The sequence below is a fragment of the Drosophila navojoa genome, chromosome 5 (assembly GCF_054131105.1).
Source record: "Drosophila navojoa isolate 15081-1374.11 chromosome 5, UAZ_NAV_1.0, whole genome shotgun sequence".
Classification (NCBI taxonomy): Eukaryota; Metazoa; Arthropoda; class Insecta; order Diptera; family Drosophilidae; genus Drosophila; species Drosophila navojoa.
The window spans coordinates 5,936,087-5,951,743 of NC_142893.1; the positions used below are offsets into that span (position 1 = coordinate 5,936,087).

The following is a 15,657-nucleotide window of genomic DNA, read 5'->3' on the forward strand; positions in this document are numbered from 1 at the left end:
CACACATGCACACATTCAATTTGTTGTGCTGCACTTAGCGGCAGCGTGTGAAAACTTAACGAACGATGCAGCCAGGCTGCAGCCTCCTGCCTCCAGCCTCTAGCCACCTCCTCTGCTGCTGATCAGCCAGAGTTCTTCAATAAATCTGTTCATGTAGAGGTGCGAACACCCTCTCTCTCGCACAAACACACACGCTCTGTCCCTCTCTGTCTAACCAGTGCGTGCTCAATGTTTGGCGGCTCGGCTTTTTGCTTATGGTGCTAATTGATTGGTGCCAAAGTTGTATAAAAATTGGAACAGAACACATTTGGTTGGTAGGTGAGAGAGTTTTTGGCTACGCCTTGATTGCATTTGAGGACCGTTCTTTAAATTATGTTGTTGTATTTGCGCATTAATTAGCATGCGGTAGAGTTGTTTGTTGTTGTTGTTGTTGCGGCTGCTGCTGTTGTTGCGGCTGCTCTTATTATTGCTTTCCCATCGTCATGGACAGGCCCGAAAAACATTTCTATAATAAAGTTAAAATATTTAAGTTGCAATCTTTGCTCGACTCGCACTGAAGCCAAAAACTTTTTGATTGCAGCGCCGGCTTCAGCTTCAGCAGCATTCGTGCCCCGAAAAGTCACGAAATCTGTGCAAGAAACCGGGAAAAAAAAAAAAAAAAAAGAAAAAGCGCCCAAAAAAAATCCGAAAAGAAATGAGAGAAAAAAGTGATTGATGGAAATTGCTCAAACTGTCATGTTTATGAACGTCCGCAGGATACGAAGCCGACAGAGCGGATTGTGGCTAAAATGTGCACGCAATGCGACAGCAATTTGCAATCAACCAAGTGCAGGTTGACTACATACTACAAGGCAGGCAGAACGAATAACAAATGCTCTACAAATATGAAAGGTGAGTAGGGGAGATAATAATTATATATAATGAGGTATAAGGGGATCAGACTAAAGAAACTAAAGAAACTAAAGAACATTATCGTTATTAGTAGACTATTAAATATATACTAAATAACTGTTTTACAACTATACTTTATTAAACAGTTTATCATTGAATATACAGAACTCTTTGAATAATATAAAAAAATCTTAGATGTGATAGAATCTTATATCTGAAACATTAGAAGGACAAATACACTAAATAAGTTAAAGAAAATATATGCTAAATTCTTGAAAAAATACTGCAGACTATCATTAACATTAATTAAATATGCAGAGAACTCTTTGAAATAATAAAAATCTTCGAACTCATCAAATCTGTTATATGAGAGAGAGAGAGAGAGATAGAGAGAGCTCAGATAAAAATTGCTTTGCAGAAACTGCATTTAGTAAGGGTATTCCGTCGCTCAGTTTGTCTGTTCTTCCCTTTAGATTTCTACCAATTTTCACTCACTTTGCTTGCCAGACTGTCAGGTTCTGTTGGCCTGTTGAGCCACACACAGCGTCAAGGATCAGATCAGCTTAGAGCCAAGCGTATTGCGTGCCAGTGTCAAGGTGTTGCAACAGTTATCGAAATTGTGTGCGCTGCAGCTGGAGGGCTTGAGTGAAGTTTGCGAAAATTCATTGAACAATGCAATGGCCTGACATTTGATGCGCTGTGACACTAACTGCGCCAAGTTTGTTGCCCGAGTCTTTCGTTGCAATCCAAAAATTAAATGAAAAGAAGAGAAAAGAAAATGTAAAAGAAAATTTCAAACGAAGATGGAATTAAAGTTGCAACTTGGAATGTGGCAGAGCAAGTGCAATGATCTATGAGCCAGGCTTAGTAGCCAGTGGCAGTTGCTGCTGCTGCTGTTGCTGCCGCTGCTGCCACCAATCGCTGCAGCCAATCGCGTTTGCAAGTGTGCTAAATCGCGGCCATGCAAAACATGCTGACCACGGCTTAATTATGCGCTAGCACTTGCAGCTGCGCCAGTCGTTGCCGCCATACTTAGAAGCAGACCAAGAACTTAACCAACTGTCCGTCTGTCCGCCCGTCCGTTCGTCCAGCTGTTGGCAGCCAACCAACGCTCGCAACAGCAGCAGCAGCAGCAGCTTTAATCCAAGTAGCGGCCATTTTTATATGCGCCATCATGTTGCCTCCCATAATTTTATGCTTCATCAATGACAGCAGCAGATGTGCCGCCTGATGGCTGTGTGCGTCGTCTGCTGAGTAGCTAGACAACAAGGCCAACAGAAGCAACAGTGGCAATCAGCAAGTCTTACTCTATCTCTCTCTCTCTGCCCGTCTCTCTCTCTCTCTCTGTCTCACCTGCTCTGGCTGCGTCCTTTTGTGACGCATGCTTTCAACATACTTTATCCTGGCAATCTGCTGCCATTTTGGCTCTGCCGCTGCTGCTGCACTTGCAACACGGCGGCAACAGACTCGAAATTGTTTTCGTGGTAATTTGCACCCGAGGCGTTTTAAATTCTTTTGCCAGCGCTAGCTAAACAGGCGCAACGTCAACTGCACAATGTTGTTGCTCATGTTGTTGTTGCTGGTTGTTGTAAGCTCCCTTCAGTCTCTGTTCTCGGCTCTCTCAGTCTCTGTCGTCGTTGCTGTTGTTCATCATCTTCATCTTTGGCTTTGACAGCTGTTTTGCTGGCTTCACTCCTTGGCCCATCCGGATGTGTCGTCGTCTTTTGTTTTTTATTATTTTAGAACTTTTTTATGCAGCCCCTTACATGAGTGTGTATGTGTGTGTGTGTGTGTATGTGCAGCATGCAACCCAACATCGTGTACTTGCTGCACTCGCCTTGCCTGATTATTGTTATTAGCCGGTATAGATATTCATCCAGTGCCTGCTTATTTGGCTGCAAGCGTTTTGCTAATCTTCCATCAAAATCGATCGTTGCATTCGGATTGTTGCTGTAGTTGCTGCTGCTGAGGTTGTTGCTGCTGCTGCTTTTGCTGACTGCCCTTATGTGTGTGGAAGACACTTAAAGAGTCACATGTGATCACATTTTGATGAAGCTTTTGTCTTTTTAGTATCTGTATAGACTGGTTTCCCCACATACACATACATACATACATATATGTTTGTGTGCGCGGCACACATAAAGACCTAAAAGCGCACAATCCAATGGCTGTCATAAAACCCATTAAGAAATGTTGACCAATTTACATATGTAGATTTCCAAAATGGCTGCGATAACAGTTAGGCTCTGTGGCAAAGCTTTCACACACAGACACAGCTGCTGCTGTTGCTGCTGCTGCTGCTGCAACTGCAAATATTAATGAGGGAAGATTGATCTGGTCGGACAGCTGCGTTCGGTCTGATTGGCCACTCCAAATTGTTGCTGTAATTTTGGGGCTGCCCTTTTCGGCAGTGAGCCGCCGCCGCCCCTTTCATGCACCGCTCTGAGTGCAATTTCGCTCATCATCTTCATTTTATTATCGACATAAATATCAAACGAAAATTGTGGCATAAAATGCGATCGATACAAATCTGGTTACAAGCAGCGAGCAGTGAGCCCTGCATAGTTCACCACTTCATTCTGCACCTGAGACTGGAGCTGCCATCATCATCGTCGTCGCCGTCGTCGCCGTCGTCGTCTGCTGTGCCCTGTGAAGGACATTATGGAAATGATGTCCGCGGGCGCTTGCTGGCCATTACTCAGTCGCAGCGCCTGGGCAACGCCCCATTGATCAATGCGTGGCGATAGGCAGCGGCTGCAGCTGCGACGTCAACGCCGACGACGACGCCAACTGCATCGGCAGCAGCAGCGCTTGCTGGCAATTTATGCCCGATGCAGGCTGGCGAATTCAATTGCGTTTGCATGGCATGTTGAGTTGAGCGGGCTAAGCAGCTCAAATAGTTGGCATCTCACATGTGCCACGCCTATTTCTTACACTATCAGTCATAAAAATGGGAAATTTATGCAATTGCTGCTGCTGTTGCTGTTGCTGCCACGGCTGCAGCTGAAATGATTGCTGATCCGCATGGCGTGCAGCAAAAATATAACTGAAAACTGGCGCACACCCACCGCGTCAATGCACACCTAGCCAGCGTCAGTTAGCCAGCTATACAATACACTAAGATAGGTCCCGCTCCCCTGGCTCCCTTGGTAGCCACCCACTAGGCAGGGAATGCTGCGGAATATTGACGCTGGCAGAGCACGGGACGCGCATGCGTTTTGCGCGTAAATTGCTCGGCTTTCAGCTCTTGGCTCTCGGCTCTCGACTCTCGGACTCAGCCGTCAACCGTCTGCAGCAACTCCGATTCCAGCATCTGCGTCAGCGTCAGCGCCGCCAACTCGATTACCGCCTAGAGCTGTCCGCCAGCGATACATATTCAATATACCACGCATAGCGTGGCTTGGTCGAGAGTATTTGTTGTCGATCGAATTGGCAAATGAGGGAACTTTAGTTGGATGAAGAATTGATTTGTCTTATATATTTATATAACAATTGAGTATAACAGTTTGTGCAACATTTTTTTTTTTTTGTCATATATTGAAGAATATTTGAACGATCCTTTTGGTTTAAAGTCTATAATGAAACGTATTATATTAAGAATAAAATATGAAGAGCTTCCAACCTTCAGCTCGAGGTTTTATTTTGAAAATATGCCTAACAATTCGCGAAGCATATTTCATTATGGAGAGTCTTTTATTTTTGTGCAGTATAACAGTTTTAATATATTTTTTATCTTACAAAAGTAGAACAATCTAAACTAAAATATATAAAATAAAATAAATAAAAATTTGATGTTACTCAATAAGATGTTATGTACACAGATATATTTTATTTCTTCTATATTTTTTGCCGCATTTTATAAAGTATTCCGACATAATTAATATACATATTTACTTTGCAAAACTAAAATAATTATTTTAAAGTTTTATTACCTATTTTTCAAGAGTTGGAAAAACAAAAACAAATGCTGGTAATATAAGATACTAATTCTGTTCTAACGTAGAGAATTATGCAGTTCAATAGAACTTCACATTAATATAAAATTAAAATAAAAACAATTATAGATGCCATCGATAAAAAATTAAAAAATATTTTAGACTCAAAAAAAAGCCAGAAATCGAGGTAGCTGCACTTGAAAACTTTCCTCTTATATATCCCCAACAATTTAAGCCATCGATCCAATCTTTTTGTTTAGGTTCTCGGCAACACCTTCCATTGTTGGAATTTGTTATGGCACATGAAGATGGAAATCTTTCTTTGGTGCTGAAAAAATAAAGATAGCACAAATAAGTAAAATATTCAATATCAAATCATATCAAAGATTCTACTGTAATTTGCTTATCATATCAAGCGCTGCATTTTTGGATTTGATTTTGTCTGTTTTTTACTGGGTATCTGTTTGGTCACGCTGCTCTAGTTAACTGCCTGTTATCCAAAATGTCCGCATACAAATTGATTTCATTTCGTTTGTAATGTCGCCGCCCGAGCGTGTGTGGCAATCGTAGATTGTGGTTTGCTGGATTTCGTTTCTGTTTCTAAACATTTATTTATGCCCCGTAATTGTTATACTTGGCTCGCGTATCAGATGACACGCCGAGTGTTGGAACGACAGCACACACACACACACAGGCAACAGGCATTTGCATTTGCATTCGGAATGCGTTCACGTCCGCCATGTCTAATGGCAAATAAATAAAATTGTTTCAAACGCTGACACGCAAAGCGCGAGGGCGCGAGGGGATGCCAATGCCAAGTGCCAGCCGCCGGATGGATCAGTGATGCTGCCCACACGCAGGATTTGAAGAGATGGCAAACGGCGAACGCACGACGAGCGGCTAAAATTGAATGATGCGCATGGAGACACACACAGAGGCGCGGGAACCCGATTGACAAGCTGCAGTTGCAGTTGCAGTTATTGCTGCTGCTGCTGCTGGTGCTGCGCCTGCTCCTGCTGCTGTTGCTGTTGCTGTTGCTGCTGCTATCTGTCTGTCTGTCTTGGTGTCTGTCTCGCTCTCTGCCTCATCGTCATCATCGTCATCATCAGTCAACCAATTTGTTTCGATGAATGACTGAATGAATTTGTTCACCCCTTGGTCATCTTGATAGGCGCGCAAGCGTTCGGACTTGGACCAACCCAAACCAACTCACTCAACTTGCAACAGCAACAACAACGACAACAACAACAACAGCCGAGAGGCAACAACAGGTTCTTCGCTTGTCGAAACGCAACGCAGTTTGTTAAACTGCAGCAAGAACAAGCTAAAGACAACGACAAGGAGCAAGAACTTCTACACGAGGAAGCAGGAGCAGGAGGCGAATCGAGAGACAGAGAGAGAGAGAGAGGGCAGCAGGAGTCGCCGCCGTTGCAGGAGGCACCATGATCGAAGCGCGGCACTTTGCATAGAAGCGTTTTGGCAGCATTTCGCGATTGCGATCAGCGTTCAATCCGCGCTTTTTGCCATTGGTATTGGTAACGGGGCGCAGGCAACAGTTGCTGCTGTTGCTGTTGTTGCTGTTGCTGCAAGCAAACAACAAATGCCAAGCACCGAAAAAACACAAAGTAGGCTGGACGTTGCACAGCGATACATGAGTTATATAGAGAGGACACACGGCCAGAAAAGAGGAGTAGCTGTGCGATAAGAGCAGCGACATCGGCATCGCTCGTTAGTCTTACAGCTGAGGGACAGACGGGACAGCTTACTGCCCGGGCGCGTCATCCGTCATCCGTCATGCGGCGTAGTCAAGTAGAAAGTGCTGCCGGTTGCTGCTGCTGTTGATTTTTGCTTTTCCCTTTTTTGTGCTAAATGCCAATGTCGTTTTACCGACGGCAAAACTCAGCAGCAGCAGCAGCAGCAACAGTTGCCGCCATTTTGCTGGTGCTCCGCCTCAGTGGCAGACCAAGACACTCATAATCACTAACACACACACACACACACGCACACTTCGCATGTAATTGAAGTCGTTTATGGGAACAGCCGCTGCTGCAGTAGCCGCAATGCGAGGAGGGGTAAATTGGCAATGGGAACGCAGAACCGCAGACGGCAGACGGCAGCCAGTCGGCCATCATCATTGGGGCCGCCAATGAAAAGCATGTGGCAACATCATTAACTCTTCTTCTTCTTGTTTTTTGCTTTTGCTGCCACTGCTGCACGTAACCCCAGCCATTGCCACAATTTGTATTAATTTTTGCTCGTTTATTTTTTGGGTTTCTTTTTTGGGAGAGCAGGAGAAAGTAATTGGCACTTGTTCACAAAATGGCGCCAGAGTCCGAAAAAAAAGAACTGGGGAGAAAAAAAAGAAAAGCAACCATTTTGAAGAAGAAGCCACAGCTGAAGGCATAACTGTTCTCAGCGGTGGTGCGGCTAGGCGGTTGTGGTGCCATAATGACACATGACACTTGGCCACATTATTTTTTCGTCTTCTTTCTCGCTTTTTGAATATGAATGCAGAGGCGGAGACGCAGACGTAGATGGATCTGTGGCGGCTGGACAGAGCGTAGAGCCAGCTGAGTCCCCGATTCGGAGTGTGACGATCGCTACCAAAAAGAGTTGCCAGAGCGACGCCCGGCCCAGCCCCATGCCGAGGCGACAGCGCGTTCGGTTCTTTTCGCATAAATTCACAGCAGGGGGGTGTTTCCCCCCTCTCCCCACTCTCCTCCTCGACTCGATTGAATATAAGTTGATGTTTTTTTTTTTTCTCATTCTCTCTGTTTTCCCCTATGCTCTTCTCAAGTCTCAAGATTCAGTCATTTGTTGTGATGGCTTTTGGAAAAGTTTCATATGGCTTGTCCGCATTTTGTTTCATTTACGAAATGAAAAAAATAAAAAATAATAATAATAATAATATGAGAGTTCTCATGATGTCTTAATCTGCGGCCATTAATATGCCTGATAAATAAACTGTATTAATTTATGCGCATTTTTGTATAAGCACAAAAAGAACAACAACAACAACAGCAACAGCAACCATAGCAACAACAACAAATACCAAAGTTGAAACATAGCTCGGGCCAATTGAATTGACCATATCGAGAGTTGATTAACGCGTTGTTCGATTTTAATGCTGATGATGTTGTCTCCCGATCAACTAAAATATATATATGTATATATGTAAATTTCTTTCGCCCTCTGTTTCTAGCTGGATCGAGCGGGGCGCCGGACGCCCTTTCAATGGCTGCATTCTCAATGAAATTTGATGAGCTCTTTGGTAACCGAATACCGCAAAAACGGACACAAAACTCAAGAGCAGAGACCAAAAAATACCGAGAAGTGCGCAGCTCTTCTGCTGCCTTCAGTTGGCAAACATAGCGACAGGAGTTGAGACTCCAAAAAAAAAAAAATAAAAAAAAAACTATATATAAAACAGTTGCCACATAAGGATGTGGCTGAGCGGCACGTCATGTGGCGCGACTGCCGCTGCTGCCGTTGCTGCCGTTGCTGCTGTTGCAAGGTGTTGGCTTAAAGAACGAAAGCAACTAACCACAATATGAGACGCCAGCGAATGCATTTGTCGCAACGCATCAGCCCGTTGCTGCTGCGAATTTTAAACGCTTCTGACGCTTTACAATTGGACGCACGCGGCACCAACGTGTGGCAAGTGGAGCAAGTGTGTCCACTGTGGTAAGTACTCAAATGCATTTCACTCCATTTCATTGCCAGCCCATACACAATCACTTTAATTAAACGAAACTCATGTTTACTTAATGTTTTCATATAGTTTCCAAAATATTTCATAAATCCGCTTTATCATGTTTCAGTTGAAATTACAATTTTTCCCTCCGATATATGTATGTACATAGATTTTTGTTGTGGCTGCCACTTGACTTGCCACACACCTCGTTTTCGGGGCGGCTCGAAATGTCAGTGCAGCTGTTTAGCTGTCGTCTGTTTATCTATGGATACCCTGTAGAAATTGTAGTTATATTTGAAAAAGGGTATGTGTTTACTGTCTTTAAGTGTAGTATATGATATTATAAGGGATCTAAAGTCATCTATATTTTCTATTCACTAAAACCCTTAAGACTAAAAGAGTTTGTATGTCCAACTCAAGAAGTGTCTGTCTCTTCTGCATTTTCTGATAGATCCCAATCAAAGCTTGCTCTCAGTTCCCAGGTTTGTATAGGGTATTCACCTTTCGATCACCTTTCCCGTATGCCTGCTTATTACTTTTTAGGGCGCTGCACTTGTGGCAGTCAACGATCCGCACTTGATATACATTTATTTTTTTGTTGTTACTTGAAAAGCGTTAAATTTGAATTGAATTTGGGAGTTTTTTGAGGTCTTTTGCTCATTAGAAGATTGTCGAAGCAGGGCGAGAGCACTTGGAGCAAAACGTATGCCACATGGCATACATATAGATAGATAGGTATTGTCAACAGTAGCTGGCGATGGGCAGTGCTGGCTCTGAGATGTGTAATCAAATTTATATCGAGCTTCTTGTTGCGTGGCCTGGCAAAGCTGTCGAGTCGTAAAATGGTAGCATAACTGTGAGATTGGAGAAGACTTTATGGCATTTTTGGTGGTAGCGCGCGTTCTGATTTTTTTTTTTCCAGTTTTTAATGTGGCAGGGCGTAAGCTATGCCTTTTATGTGAACCGACAGCCAACGAGCGACTGGGCCCATATTTTAATAGCCATATCTATATCCATATTACTATATATACGAATACATATATGTCTATCGTCTTTGAGACTAGCCAAAGATCCAAGTGCGTGCGCATTTTTCGACAAGTTTTACGGCCTTTTTATGACTTAATCCATACCGAAAGGCAGCAATCAATACAGCAACAACAAATACAAACTATGTCTGTATGTGAAACATTGTTAGGGTGCCTCAGCGTCATAAACAATCATTTCGTAGAGTCATTCATATTTCTGTTAGCATAACAATGGCAATTCGGACACACACACCGGACAGGTGGACAAACGGACAGACAGGCACACGGAGAACGACAACGACAACGACGATGACGACGACGACGACGACGACGACTCTCTCCAAATCAACGTGAAATAAAATCGTTTAAAATAAATAAACAATTTACATTTTTAATCAATTGTGGCCAAATCAAGATCTGCAGCATGATAAAGCCGGCTGCCAAGCCACGGCACTACAGCTATCCCCCTCTCGCTCTGTCTTTTTGTTTCGATTGCTGGATATGTATACCCTGTAGGCAGTGCAAAGAAGTCAATAATAAAGGGTATACAACTATCTGTCAGAGATAGAAGCAGGTGTACGTAAGATTTTATAATTAGTTCCCAAGCTGCAATCTTGTTAAGAAGTAAAGTAGAATCGATTTCAAGTCATACACAGTTCTCAGTACTGAAGGAACTCAGAGGCCATGCAAGCTAGCGATATAAAATTTGGTATATAAATGATATATGCTATTACTGGTTTATATATAACTCTAATCTGATAACTACTAAACTTTATTACAAACTAGCCTATAATATAGATGTGAATTTCTCAAGAATGGATAAGTTTGTATTCCAAGCTGAAGTCCCATTCATATTCTAAGAAAACTCTTTTATTGCATTTCAATTATTTTGCGAGGTATTTGCTAGTTGATCCTAAAGCATATTTCCACATTCCTACTTGTTTCTTACGGCTCTTGGCCAGACAATAGACCAACTGGGGAGTGTCCGCAATCGAGCTGAGTAATTTGAAAAATGTGAAACGCACAAATCAAACAAATCAAATCAAATCAATTCGTAATAAAAATAAACATTAAATTATAAAGCAATTTTGCAATGGAACTTCGCATTATTAGGCGTATATACATACATACATACATATATATGTATATAATTTCTACCATTCATTGTGCATGATTCAGCAGCGACATCTGGCGGCTTGATTTGCATAATCAATTTTGGTAGATCTTAACGAGCGCGTGGAGGCGCGGGAGTTATAGTCTAGTATCTGAGAAGTGTTTGCCCGAAAATGTTTGAAATCAAATTTGTGCCACGTCTTCGACTCGGCTTAATTGACAATCTTGTTCGGGCGCGTAACTTTTGACACTTTTGGCTTTGTTTTTCCTCTGCTTTGTCTTATCTTAACAAATTGCCAAGTGCTTAGCAACTGACAGGCCAGGCCAGGCCAGACCAGAGAGAGAGAGAGACAGATGGAGAGAAAGAGTGAGTGGAGCAGGCATTAACGGTCACACATGACCATAACTTTCAACTGTATGCTTTTATGATTGTATATATGCCATTGTCTAGTCGGTCGGCCGGATTGCCATGAATAACATTCTTAGGCCTTTGTTTTGTATAGATGCTTGGACAGAGTCTTTTGGCTGCCATCACACTGGAGGAGGCTGGAGCTGTCTGCAGCTACATGGAAATATGAAAACATTTCCGCTTTGGGGCTGAGCTCTCGCTGCTGTTGCTGTTGTTGTTGTTGCTGCTGCTGCTGCCAGCCAGCCAGGCCCTGTCGCGTTTTCCATTTGGGCATTAATCCAATAAATAATTCAATTGTGTCACAAAAATCAAATCAATTGCGTGGGCAGCAAACGCAAAACAATATGTGGCTGGGCTTTTGCTAAGAGACAACCGTAAGATACATCAAAGCAGAGCAAGTTTTACATAATCCTACAGATACCAAAGAGCGATATCAACGCGAACGCTCGCTATACATATCTCTCTCACACGACTCGGATCGACTAAAGTCTAGTGCGTCATCAGCCGGAGAGGGAGAGGGAGAGAGAGAGAGAGAGAGAGAGAGAGAGAGAGAGAGAGAGAGAGAGAGAGAGAGAGAGATGGCGGGCAAGACAATGCCCAATTGGCCTGCTGGCTGATTTAAGCCGGCTGATATGCGCCTTGGCGTGAACAATTGCCAATTGGAGTGCAGTCCAATTGGAGTCAGAACAACTGCGGCGCAGGGATTGACAGACAATTTATAATCCATAATGTTTAATCAAAGCCAAATCACGTTGAACCTGCGGCCTTCGCTGCAAATGACTTCATTAGCAAAGCAGCAAAAACAAAAGCCGAAAAACGATAAACAAAGAAACAGCGAGCAATAAATTTCGAGCAGTTTGTTGCACAAATGGCTGCAAGGCTGCGACTGCTGCTGCTGCTGCTACGGCTGTTGTTGTGGCATTTATGAATTCATGCTTTCAATTGCAACTAGCAACAAAGAAACTCTCGAGTGTGCTGCACCCGCGCCCAAAACCGCAAACGTTTGCACCTAATTAGATGGGGGCCAAGTCTCTAAAGAATATAAATTCAGACTTCAAAAGACTCTCTAGCTATCTCTCCCTCTCTTTCACTCTCTGTGAGAAACTTTGCGGGCCATCAACGCATCAATTCGACTCGTCGTTGCTGTCATCAACAACATCTCAGCTAACTGCAGCCTTAACTACAACATTTACTGTTCGTACCGCTACGCACTGGGAAGTGGGCAATCGAGCTGAGCTGAGCCGGACTCTGGCTGCCTCTGGCCTGGCCCAAGTTTGGTCTGTGTAATGGAACTGTCGACAGTTTGTTGTTTGCAGTTCACAGTTGTTGCTTTTGTTGTTGTTCGCTTGTTATTGAGGTGGCCCCATTATATAGCATCCTTTGACAGTGCATTGCACTTGCAACTAGAGATGGGTTTTGCCTCAGGCTGAAAAACGTAGCACGATTCGGAGCTTATGGATATTGAATTATAGGCAACAAGTATTTTTACCACGGTACGACTCTGGTTAAATATATTAGACAAGTGTAAACAATGTTTCAAATATTTTACCCATTCGAATAGAGACATAGAATTCATCTAAAACGGACTCCAAAAAACATACTGTCATGACTTTTTTTTGGAAGAAACTCTGTCAGCCTTAAAGAATTCTTATACTTCGATAGACTTTTTATTGACCCATGAATGTATTTTATATAATATATCGCTTGCCACACTCTCCTCTTTAGGCTCGTGCTTTTTCGTGTCACGCCTGGCTAGCCAACTCTATTTCGAGCAACTTCAACAACAGCAAACATCAGCAACAACTATTGACGCGCGCGAGCCTTAAACAAGCTGCTAGTTTGTAGCAACAACTGCTAAAAGTTGCAAGTGCTTAAAACTACTCTATGCCTAGAAGAGTTGAGGGACTAAGTGAAGAACTTTGATATAAGTCATTTATATATGCCTGTGTGATAAGTTAATCTAATAGAAAAATATCTTTGATTATACTACACCAATCAAACTCGGTTTCCCATAAGAACTCCTGCTTCCTACAAACATCTTAGAGTATTTCAAAGCCAGCTTGAGTGTCTGAGAAATGTCTAGGCACTCGTATTATGTTTTATTGACAACTTGTGATCATGATCAGTGCGTAATGAGTGTTCGCTTTATCTCAGGCACTTGTTGGACGCGCCAATTGAGTTGGGTTGGCAAGCCCAACCTGCTCCAACGTGCTCCTCCCTCCCCACCCCCCCACTCTTCTCCGCTCCAGCGCAGTTGTAGCTTGCAGCAAACTGTGAAACGGTCACTGGGCCCGTTTCAAGTGCCAAAAACGTGGCAGACGCCTGTCACAACAGGCGCTAAAACAAACAGCCCGAGAAACTGTACGAACGCTAACCAGCTAAAGGAGGCCATGATACAGTGCCAGTTAAATGCTAACCAGGAACAGCCACAGCTACAGCCACAGCCACAGCAACAGCCACAGCTACAGCTGGCAGCCCTTTCTCATTTCTCTCCGGGACGTGGACTGTGAGGCCGGAGCTCTGTCAGGCGGCTGACAAGCGTGCATCATCGGTCCAAAAGCGCGCTTGTCATGATGCCAAATTTTTGTTAAGTTTTTGGCCAAGCCTGTGCGTCAGAGCTGGACAGAGCGCACCAGCTGGACACGAAAGCTGCGCAAATCCAACATAAATAATGCATTTTGCGATCACTGCCAGCGACCACATAGTGTGCTCGCACTGCTGGGCAGTACAACAACAGCAAAAACAGATGAGAACTGACACTCAAGCCGTATTTGGGTCAGTGGGGTCTTCCGGTGGAGCAAGTGGAGAGTCATTGCCATTGCCGTTGCCATTGCCTGTAGATGAACTGTAGCCAAATTAGCTGTCAAATTGGCGATGGCAATGCCGATGTGCGTTAATTGTGTTGTCAGCGAACGGAATGGCAGATAATCAGAGACTCTGTCTCACACTCTCTCTCTCTCTCTCCGTCTCTCTCTCTCTCTCTCTCTCTCTCTCTCTCTCTCTCTCTCTCTCTCTCTCTGTCACACACACGCACATTATTAAATAACAATAATCAATAAATTGCATTAGTTTTCATTAAAAACGTTGAATCGTACAATGTCTTAATCCGGCAACAAGGCGACAATTTCCGCCAGTTCCAGTTCCAGCCGCAACAGTCTCAAGTCTTCTTCTCATCCTTGGCTTCATGCAAATTATACGAAACATGCACCAGGCCAAAGACAGAGAGAGAGAGGAAGAGTGAGGACTGGATGGGGAAATGGCTGAGCTAGAGTCACAGACAGAAGCGTGCAGCGAGGCGAACATTAACTGCGCTTTGCTTAAAATTTATGTTAATCGCTTGTTTTACTTTTAATTTCGCACTTAAAATTGTCGCCATGCTCTGTGCAACAGCACCGACTAAACCATCCACTATCTGAGCGTCTACGCAGACTCCAGGGACTAGAACCAGTTTGTGTGTGTGTGTGTGTTTGCGTTGTCTCTAGGTGACGGGCAGACAGCATCGATAAATTTTATCGATTCCTTGCTGTGGGATTTTAAAACACATCAAAAGACAATAAAATATATCACAAATACGACGAGCGCACACACGAGGCGCAAAATGTTTTTTAGGGAACCTGTTCTCCTCACATACGCAATGCGACAAAAACAAACTTAACTGCACTTGGCTACGGCACAGGTCTCAGGCTCCGTCCCGTGCACCGTCTGTTCCAGTCACTGGGACTGTTCACTGGCCAGATTCTGATTTCCTATAGCCGTAACGCATAACGTCAACTATTCCCGTTGGCTTGTTCTACACAGCGATTCCCTCCCCGCCCCTTCTGCCGGCTGCCACCTCTAATCCGCCATGAAGCGAACTCTTGTATAGTTATTTTAGCATTTTATGTGTCGTCGATTGTTGTGGGGATTTGGCTGGCTAGCTGGCTGGCTAGCTGGCTGGCTATCTGGCTAGCTCTGGCCGTCACTAATTGGATAAGGTAATCCCAACAACAAAATATGAAATCGCTGTTCGATATGGGCGCCTTGCGGTTTAGCTCTGTGCGCAGATTTTATGACGCACTTCACAGAGTCGGAGATCAAAAATTAAGGCACAATGGGGCGAGAGCGACAGACGGTCAGACGGACAGGCATTGCGATCCATTTATAATTAAACGTCAAATGCTGAAAGCCCGGCAAATAAATGTCAAGAGCAAACGAAACCTTACATAAGCCTCACATGACAATTTTTTTTCTAGAGTAGCAAAGCTTAAAAAAAAAGTGTTATATATATATATATTGAATCTATTCACAGTTCAAATGGGCTAAAGAAGTTAAAGCCGAATTGGAATTGTCAGTCATGTTGGGGGCTAAGGCGTTGCCACACTCTGGCGTGGGCGGATTAACATACACACGCACACACTCGCACTCACACACACAGTCGCCGTCGCAGCTCAAGTCATTTTAATTGAAAATTGTCAACAGCTTGTGCCCCGCAACAACCCAAACACTTCTAATCAAGATCAAGTACCGAGTTATTTTTATTTTCTTCTCTATATATTTTTTGTTAGGCTTGATACGCTTTTCTTCTTTTTTTTTTTGGGTGGGCGTCGTTGA

The 15,657-nt window shown here is 43.6% G+C and overlaps 1 long non-coding RNA gene across 1 annotated transcript; it reads left to right on the plus strand.

Moving 5' to 3' along the window:
• The first annotated feature begins 383 nt into the window (after positions 1-383).
• LOC149090976 (uncharacterized) lies at positions 384-8,623 on the plus strand. Its single transcript, XR_016197000.1, has 2 exons — positions 384-891; positions 8,029-8,623. It is a non-coding gene; the product is annotated as an uncharacterized LOC149090976 (long non-coding RNA).
• The last annotated feature ends 7,034 nt before the right edge of the window (positions 8,624-15,657 follow it).